Source organism: Perca flavescens, chromosome 13 (genome assembly GCF_004354835.1).
Source record: "Perca flavescens isolate YP-PL-M2 chromosome 13, PFLA_1.0, whole genome shotgun sequence".
Lineage (NCBI taxonomy): Eukaryota > Metazoa > Chordata > Actinopteri > Perciformes > Percidae > Perca > Perca flavescens.
In genome coordinates this window covers 7223849-7231594 of record NC_041343.1, presented here as the reverse complement: position 1 = coordinate 7231594, position 7746 = coordinate 7223849, and the positions used below count along the sequence as shown (strand labels likewise).

Here is a 7746-nt window from a genome sequence, read left to right as displayed (position 1 = left end):
CCAGGATATTAGAAAAAATAGTATGGGGAATATTTCACTACATGGTTCACATAAGAAATTGTAATGTAATGAGTTTTACAAAACTAGATTGTATCGCAAATCTTTGCATAAATGATCATGTTCACGTAGTCAAATATGCTTATAATATGCCATGTGCAAGACAGGTCAAGCACAGTTATCACTTTATTGTCTTTTTGCTGCTATTTTTCTACAGTTATGCTTTTTGTTTGTTACACATCTGTAATAGTGCTTTTCTTCTCACTTATACAAACTGCTGCTACGCTGTATGTGGTGCGACAATAAACATGTCCTGTATGAATGCAGACACTTGGGGGTGCTGCTGTCCCAGTTCTTCAGCCCTATAAAAACACAGCAAGATGGCTTCCTGCATGCATAGAAAATAGCATGTATACACTGTTTACAGAGGACAACAAAGCGTATGAGATAATTTAAGGAAAAGTTATTGTCACAGCCAACAATTTTCCTCTTTTCTGGATTGGATAGGGGATGTGGACGGTGTCATGTTCCTCCTTTGATCAGATCAGGGCTTAAGAAGAAGATCTTGGCTAAGCCTTTCTCAGTTGACCAGAGCTAAAAGGAGAATATCCAGCTTCCCCCCCCCTCACACATCCCATAATCCCACATTGTTGACAACAGGGTCAAAAAGACAGCTCCTGTTTTGATGCGACGGGTTGAATATTAAACAGGAGAGGCTTTCTCTTGAGAGGAGGTCCCCGGAGACCTGCGGTGAAGGAGGCCTTACTACCATCTGGAGGGCTGCAAATGCTCCGCCTCCTAATTAACCCATTCAGCCTCACCGTCTGAGACCTGGCAACCCGTCTCCATGGCAACAGCCCAGTGCAGGGATGGAGGGTATAATAGATGGAGGGAGGAAGTGCAACAGCGATCAAAGGGCAGAGAAAGAGCGGGGAATCATTTCAGTTTAAAAGCACGGAATCAGAAGAAATGAAATGTCATTATTGATTTGAAATGAAATACTAGATTCAGATGTTATATGTATTTCTGGGTTTCAACCTTTGCATTTCTCTTCTGCCTCTTTAAGTGAGTGTTTTGGTGCTGACACACACACACACACACACACACACACTAAGTCTCACTTAGCAACAATCCAACATACACAAAACAAGTGTCTAGGGAAAATTAATATGGTAAATAAGGCTCGGAGGATGCTCTGGAGGATAAATTAGTTTTTCCACTCTGTCCGTCTATGTTCCGGAAATCCCCCATAATGGCTGCAACGTGATCTGTGTCTCCACAGTCCTTCCTCTTTCCTCCTTTTCTTCCTTACATCCGTCTGTCTCTATGGTCATCCGGGTCAGGGCGGCTCATTCATCATGCTTTACGCTGTGTGTGTGTGTGTGTGTGTGTGTGTGTGTGTGTGTGTGTGTGTGTGTGCAGGATATGCAGTGATCTCCAAAGGCTTTCACTCGCACAGTTCAGTACTAATTAATGCTCCTCATTGCGTTTTATAGAGCAGCTCAGGACCTTCCTCCTCCCAGCACCTGGGCAGTGTGGATAGCAATCTTCAGATGTGAGCAGTGACATCACGCTGTGGGCCTTTTGCTTATCAATCAATTTCATTCATGTATTTCAGCGGTAACACTTTATTTTACATGTTCCATTATTTCCTAATAATATAATAGGAATTTCCTGGACATATCCATGTCATTTAGTGCAAATTATCGATAAAGTGTAGACAGTTCATTGTGTTTAGTTAGTAATTAGTTATTTTTACAGTTATTGGATCTGTAAAATAAAGTATGTTGTGACTAGTTTTACTTTTCATATGTACAGTTTATTTTGTTAATACTAACATACTTTTACATAAGTCACATTGTCAATTTTTAAAGTGTGGTATTGCTTTAATACTTCCTCCACTACGGATTTTTTTGTTGTAAGATCTGAAGTTCCATTTCTGAAGATTGCTGTCAGGGGGAGGGGGGGAAGCACTATATTTAGAGCTTTTAGAATAGATATTTCACTGGTCTTTCTCTTTCTACCAACACAACAGAATCAATGGTAGTCCACTCTCCTCGCACAGTCCTCTTTGGGTTATGAATTATTTGTGAGCGTTACATCAAGATGGCTGACTTGCTGATTGAGGCTGACAGATTGAGTGGGCCTCCCCCTCCCCCAGCACTTGTCAAAGACAGCCAAAGTCTCCAATTACAATTGCAATCATAATTGCACAAATCCCAGAAATCTTCAGCACCGACGCAAGTTAGGACAAGACACCATATCTAAAGCTGTGCTGTATGTGCACATTGTGCTATGTCTGTGTACATGTAACCTAACCCTGTCGTTTCCAGTTTGCTATGAAGGTAACAGCAGTACTGAAGGGAAGCCAGTCTAATGAACAGCAGTATGAACTGTTACAAGGAAACAGCTTCTCTGCACCAAAACCTTAAACCAGCTGCTTAGTCTTGTTTCCTGTCCTGTTTCTTAATCTCCCCCCCACCCCCTTACATGCTGGACTGTAAGTCATAAATGAAACATGAGTACCTGCCTTAATGAGACACCTAAAAAGCTTGCCAAAAATCGCTTCCAAAAATGCTGCCTGTGCTTTTAAAGGAAAGTAGGTAATCCATTGCTCTTTCCTTGTTGTTTTTGAATTGGAGTGCAGACAGGAGGCCACGGTAACAGGTCCTGTCCTAGTTCTTGTCCTTCAGGGGAGACATGGTTGGAAAAGCAGAGTTGTTTGACAATGTAGCAGCTCTATAGTTCCAGGCTTGTTCCAGTGTTGTTTGTTGGATTAAACTGGAGATGGTTGGGTATTGAACCTCTATATGTTTTTCTGATACTGACCTAAATGTGTCCACAGCACAGTATCGGCATTGAATGTCTTGTATCTTGTTTGAGTATTAGTTGATCAGATAGTTCCTGGCTTAAATCAAAATAATGACAATTTTTGACCATTTCAATCAGGCCAAGTTCTTGTGTGGCTGATTATGTTTAGACCACATTCAGAGATCTCCTCCAGACATGTTTTAAAAAAAGTACTACAGACACTGTAAGACACACTCCTCAATGAACAGGCTTACCCGGACAGAAGTCTGTCCTGGGCCTCCCACCATGCACCAGGCCTCATGAGGCCTCATGAGACATGAGCTTTAACAAATGTTTAGCTATATACAATATATTATAAATTATAATACTATATATTTGCACCCCGGCCACCATGAACAATAGTGAACCAGGGAAGTCACAGAGGTTTTCTAGTGCATAGATACGATGATTGTACTCAGTCCCGGCTGGAGGATAGGGACCCTTAGCGGGCCCTGACAATCAAAGTCGTCTTTATTTGACTTTTAAATGCAACAATGGATTCATATTGAATGGTTCAATATTATGTAGGTGAATATGTTGTGAAATGATATGCTTATTTACTGTATATATTAATGATGACACTTGAAATTCGGTTGAGTTGATATTAATTGTGACCCGATAGTGCAGCCTATTATTTATAAGAATGGCAAATTCTGCTGAAGTCGTGTAGTCTCACCCCACTACTAAACCTCACAATTCATACACAAACAGTCCAAGGCCTAAGTTAGTTAGAGTAGCTTTGTTGTTTTTATTGGTTGGTTTTATGTTTTTTATGCTAGCTCTGTAAAGCACTTTGGTCTGTCTAGCGGCTGTTTAAATGTGCTATATAAATAAATGAACTTAGTTATAGTGCAAAACAAAGTCACGAAAACAGCTAAATCATGACAGCATCAGCACCTTGGACAGCACTACACATCAAACAGGCAAGACTACGACAGCGTGCAGCCCAGGGGACATTTTATTCTACTCTCTCACATATCTATTACTTCATATTGGCAAACACACACTGATCGCAGTTTCCCCCTTTGTTATGCATTTAAACTTATTGGGCCAGTATCACACTGCATCCAACACTGACCACACAACAAAAACTACAGTACAGTATGGTAATCTGCAAGTATGATTATTTATTTACACTAAAACCGTACAGTTTCTTTTGTAATTGTAGTATAAGCACTTTATGGTGTGGTATTTCTAATGATATTGGCATATTTTTTGAAAACAAATGGCATGAAACCAGAAAATGATATAGCACCTTTGTGATAATTCCATGGGTCAAACATGCGTGTTTCAAATGTGTGGGCTGCCTCTTGGATAGCGGAACATTATTTTTTCACCTCTTTTGTCATAATCCAACTTAGTTGCAAATACTAGCTATTTACAGTACAGGGCATCAGTCGGTTTAAGATATCGGCCTCGTCAGGCAGAACTACTCCGTCTGGTTGACATCTAGGGCAAAGCGTACGACTCCGCTGCTCTTCCGAGGTTCGGGTCTTTCCAGCGGTGGTGGTGGCTCTCCTCCAGCAGCACCCTGGGAATGATGATGACTGGGTCCGAGAACCTCGTCCTTAGCATCTCTAGGAGGCAGCACATGGTTAAGATAGCAGAAAAGAAGGAGACAGAAAGAGACACACGATGAGGCATTTCTCTCAGGCCAACAACATTGAGTCATTGGGTTGAGTTGAGCGGAGCACCCTGTGACCGCTCATTTCAGAGGAACACATCAGGATTCTGTTTTAGGGGACAATGCTAGAACATCACTATGGGGCCTGTTTGCTTGTCAACAATATTATATAGAAATGCCTCAAGGCAATCATGATACAATCAAGTGACTCATGTAATACATATCTTTGAAAACTTGACTATAGATGCCATTGTTTTGTGGGAATACACATGTAAAGTAAAGCTTTTGGTCTATTTCTAATGATTTCTAAGCTTTGCATTTAGATCAATTCAAGCCATTGGTTTAAATCTATACTTTGACTCATTCAGTGACATTATGAACTACGGGATGCCAATGGTGCAATGAGGGTCTCGGGGTGTTCTGTGAAAGAATAGCTACAAGATGCAGTACACTATAGAACAATCCAAACCAATACATTAGCAGTATAAATTAGAGTGAAGATCATTAACATGCACTTACAATTTCCTTTTTGAACTGTGTGTTTCCAAAGCAGAGCGGCTTCCCTCATTCCATTCATACTTACCCCTCATCTTACATCCAAGCTAACACTCAACGTCTAGACCAAATTATTAAAACACAACATCAGATTGCAGGTCCAACAGAAAACAGTGGCAGCATGCTTTAGAGACAGATATGTAATCAAGAAAACATAGTATAAAACTTCTACCCAGTGACAACAAGCTAAGATGCAAAAGTGCTACAGTTTAAAAGGGAACTTTGTTATTTTTTAACCTGAATCCTGTTTTCACTTGTTTTTGTGTCTAAGTGACTAATAAAAGGTTAACAATCCTTGAAGTTGATCCAGTATTAAGCGAGAGTTCTGTAGCCTGCAACTGCAAACCGCGCTGCGATGTAATCCTACGGGGCAATTACGCACCATCAATGTAGGTCCACTAATAGTGTTTTTTTTCTTTTCTTTTTTTTTCACTGACAGGCTCAGATTGTTGTTATAAGTGTATGACTACATTATGGAAAAGGACCCTACAGTGAACAACTTTCTTCTTTACCTTTCACTTGATCTGGTCGCGAAATTAAGACTCCCACTATGGCCACGCCAAGACCCGCCCTACGAAGCAGCTCGATTGGTTGGGGTTAGGCATTGGACCTCGAGCGGTTAAGGTTAGGATAGCCGATTGGTCAGGGGATAGGACCTGTACAAATGGGGTTATGTTACCTTGCGTAAGCATGGACGCCTGGGCAATAAATGCTATTAAAGGGCGGGTCTTGGCGTGACACTTGAACATTGTCGAAAGCATCTAAATATTCAGCCATGACACTTGAAAATATTTTGGGTAACTCTAAGATACGCTTTCTGTACATTGACACAACAAACACTGGCACGCCTCTCTCCAACTCACCGATTTCCATCGTTGTCTCGCGAGATTTCAGAAGAAGAAGACTTCTCTGTGAGCGAGACTTGGAATAACAAACAGACCGGATCAAGCGAAAGGTAAAGAAAAACGTTATATTTCTCTGTAGGGGTCCTTTCCATAATGTAGTCTATGATGCCCCTTTGGTGTAATTTGAGTCTACATTGTGGAGGTGTGTCCTAACTTGTGCCTCCTGTTTGCCGGTTACTAATGAGAGTAACTCAGCTCACCTGGGTCTGGTCTGCTGGGGCTTCTTGAGCTGCAGTATCCTCGGTCTCTCCCCGCTGTCTCCACGGACACACCCAGGTTTGGTTATGTGAGGTTGTCCTCGGTTTGCCTTTTGCAGAGTACACACTTTACAACACCAACACACACTAACTCACGCACACCCTACGCCACTGACTCCACATCCCATCATATAGTCAATTTGGTTCAATAAAATATTGTTTAAACGTTTAACATGGTGTCGTCTCCACCACTTGTCATGACCTGGCTCAAATGGTCATAACAAAGAGGAATGTGGAAATCAGTGGAGTCAGTGGCGTAGGGTGTGCGTGGGTGAGTGTGTGTTGGTGCTGTGAAGTGTAAAGGCAAACCGAGGACAACCTCACATAACCAAGCCTGGGTGTGTCCGTGGAGACAGCGGGGAGAGCCAGATGATACTGCAGCTCAAGAAGCCCCAGCACACCAGACCCAGGTGAGCTGAGTTACTCTCATTAGTAACCGGCAAACAGGAGGCACAAGTTAGGACACACCTCCACAAGGTAGACCGCAAAAACACTCAAATGACACCAAATGGGCATCGCAAGTCAGACTCTTATAATTACAATCTCAGCCTGTCAGTGGCAAAAAAATATAGGATTACATTGATTACATTGCAGCCCGGTTTGCGGCTGCAGGGCTCTCACTCAATACTGGACCAATTTCAAAAATTGTTTTCCCCATTAGTCACACTTAAGACACTAAAACATGGGAAAATAGGGTCCAGGTTTAAAAATACCAAAGTGCCCCTTCCAAACATGAGTGATCTGCCTCGTTAATGAATGGAAATGAAGATCTCCACTCTCCCGTCTGGGTGGGTAGTTCAACGCTCATGCAGATTGTTTTTAACCACGAGGAGTGGGTGCAATCGCAGCGGCTGACAGAGGTTCAAGGATGGGTGGAGATGTCTGGACTAAACCTGGGGCCTCCTTAGGAATACGCCCCTTACATGTAGCATGTGACAGCAGTCAGTCAGACAGCCCCATTCACCCTCCCCGACTCTACTTGAGTGTCCATATGGAAGAGAAATATACAGACGGGCTATGACCTGGAGAGTAGACCAGAGATAATGTGGTGAAACAAAACTGTGCCACTGTCATAGGCTACATCTACACTACTACGTTTTAATGTTTAAGCAGCGTTTTGAGACAAAAACGATTTTCTGTGCACACAAGAGTTTTATCTCCAGTAGCAGAACTAATCTCCGTCTATATTAACGCGTCTGGCGACGCATATCACGTGGCCATTCACATACACCGGGCACAGGACAGTCCCCCAGGATCAGCGCTCAGCCTTTTGCCATTTTTTTTCCCCCTGTGGCCACAATGAAATCCCCCCCTGCAACCCAGAAAGGTTTTTTTCCTCGTAGGCCACCATTGTAAAAGAGTTGTCTGTAAAACTGCTGCCAGAACACCTCGAACTACAAACAAGGTCGGTTAGGACTCTTTTAAATCCATGGACTTTTTATATTTGAAAAAAACCTCTTCTTACCGAGAAAAGCGATTTAAAAAGCTTTGACATCACCACAATGTAAAGTCCATGGGCCGAGTGGGAACTCGCGGGCAGGGCCGGTGGGAGAAACGC

At 42.4% G+C, this 7746-nt stretch overlaps 1 long non-coding RNA gene across 1 annotated transcript; it reads right to left on the bottom strand.

Annotated features, from left to right (window-relative positions):
• Positions 1-3954: 3954 nt before the first annotated feature.
• On the bottom strand, positions 3955-6112 carry LOC114567250 (uncharacterized). Its single transcript, XR_003694141.1, has 2 exons — positions 5890-6112; positions 3955-4424 (listed from the first exon to the last, which is right to left on the bottom strand). It is a non-coding gene; the product is annotated as an uncharacterized LOC114567250 (long non-coding RNA).
• Positions 6113-7746: the final 1634 nt, after the last annotated feature.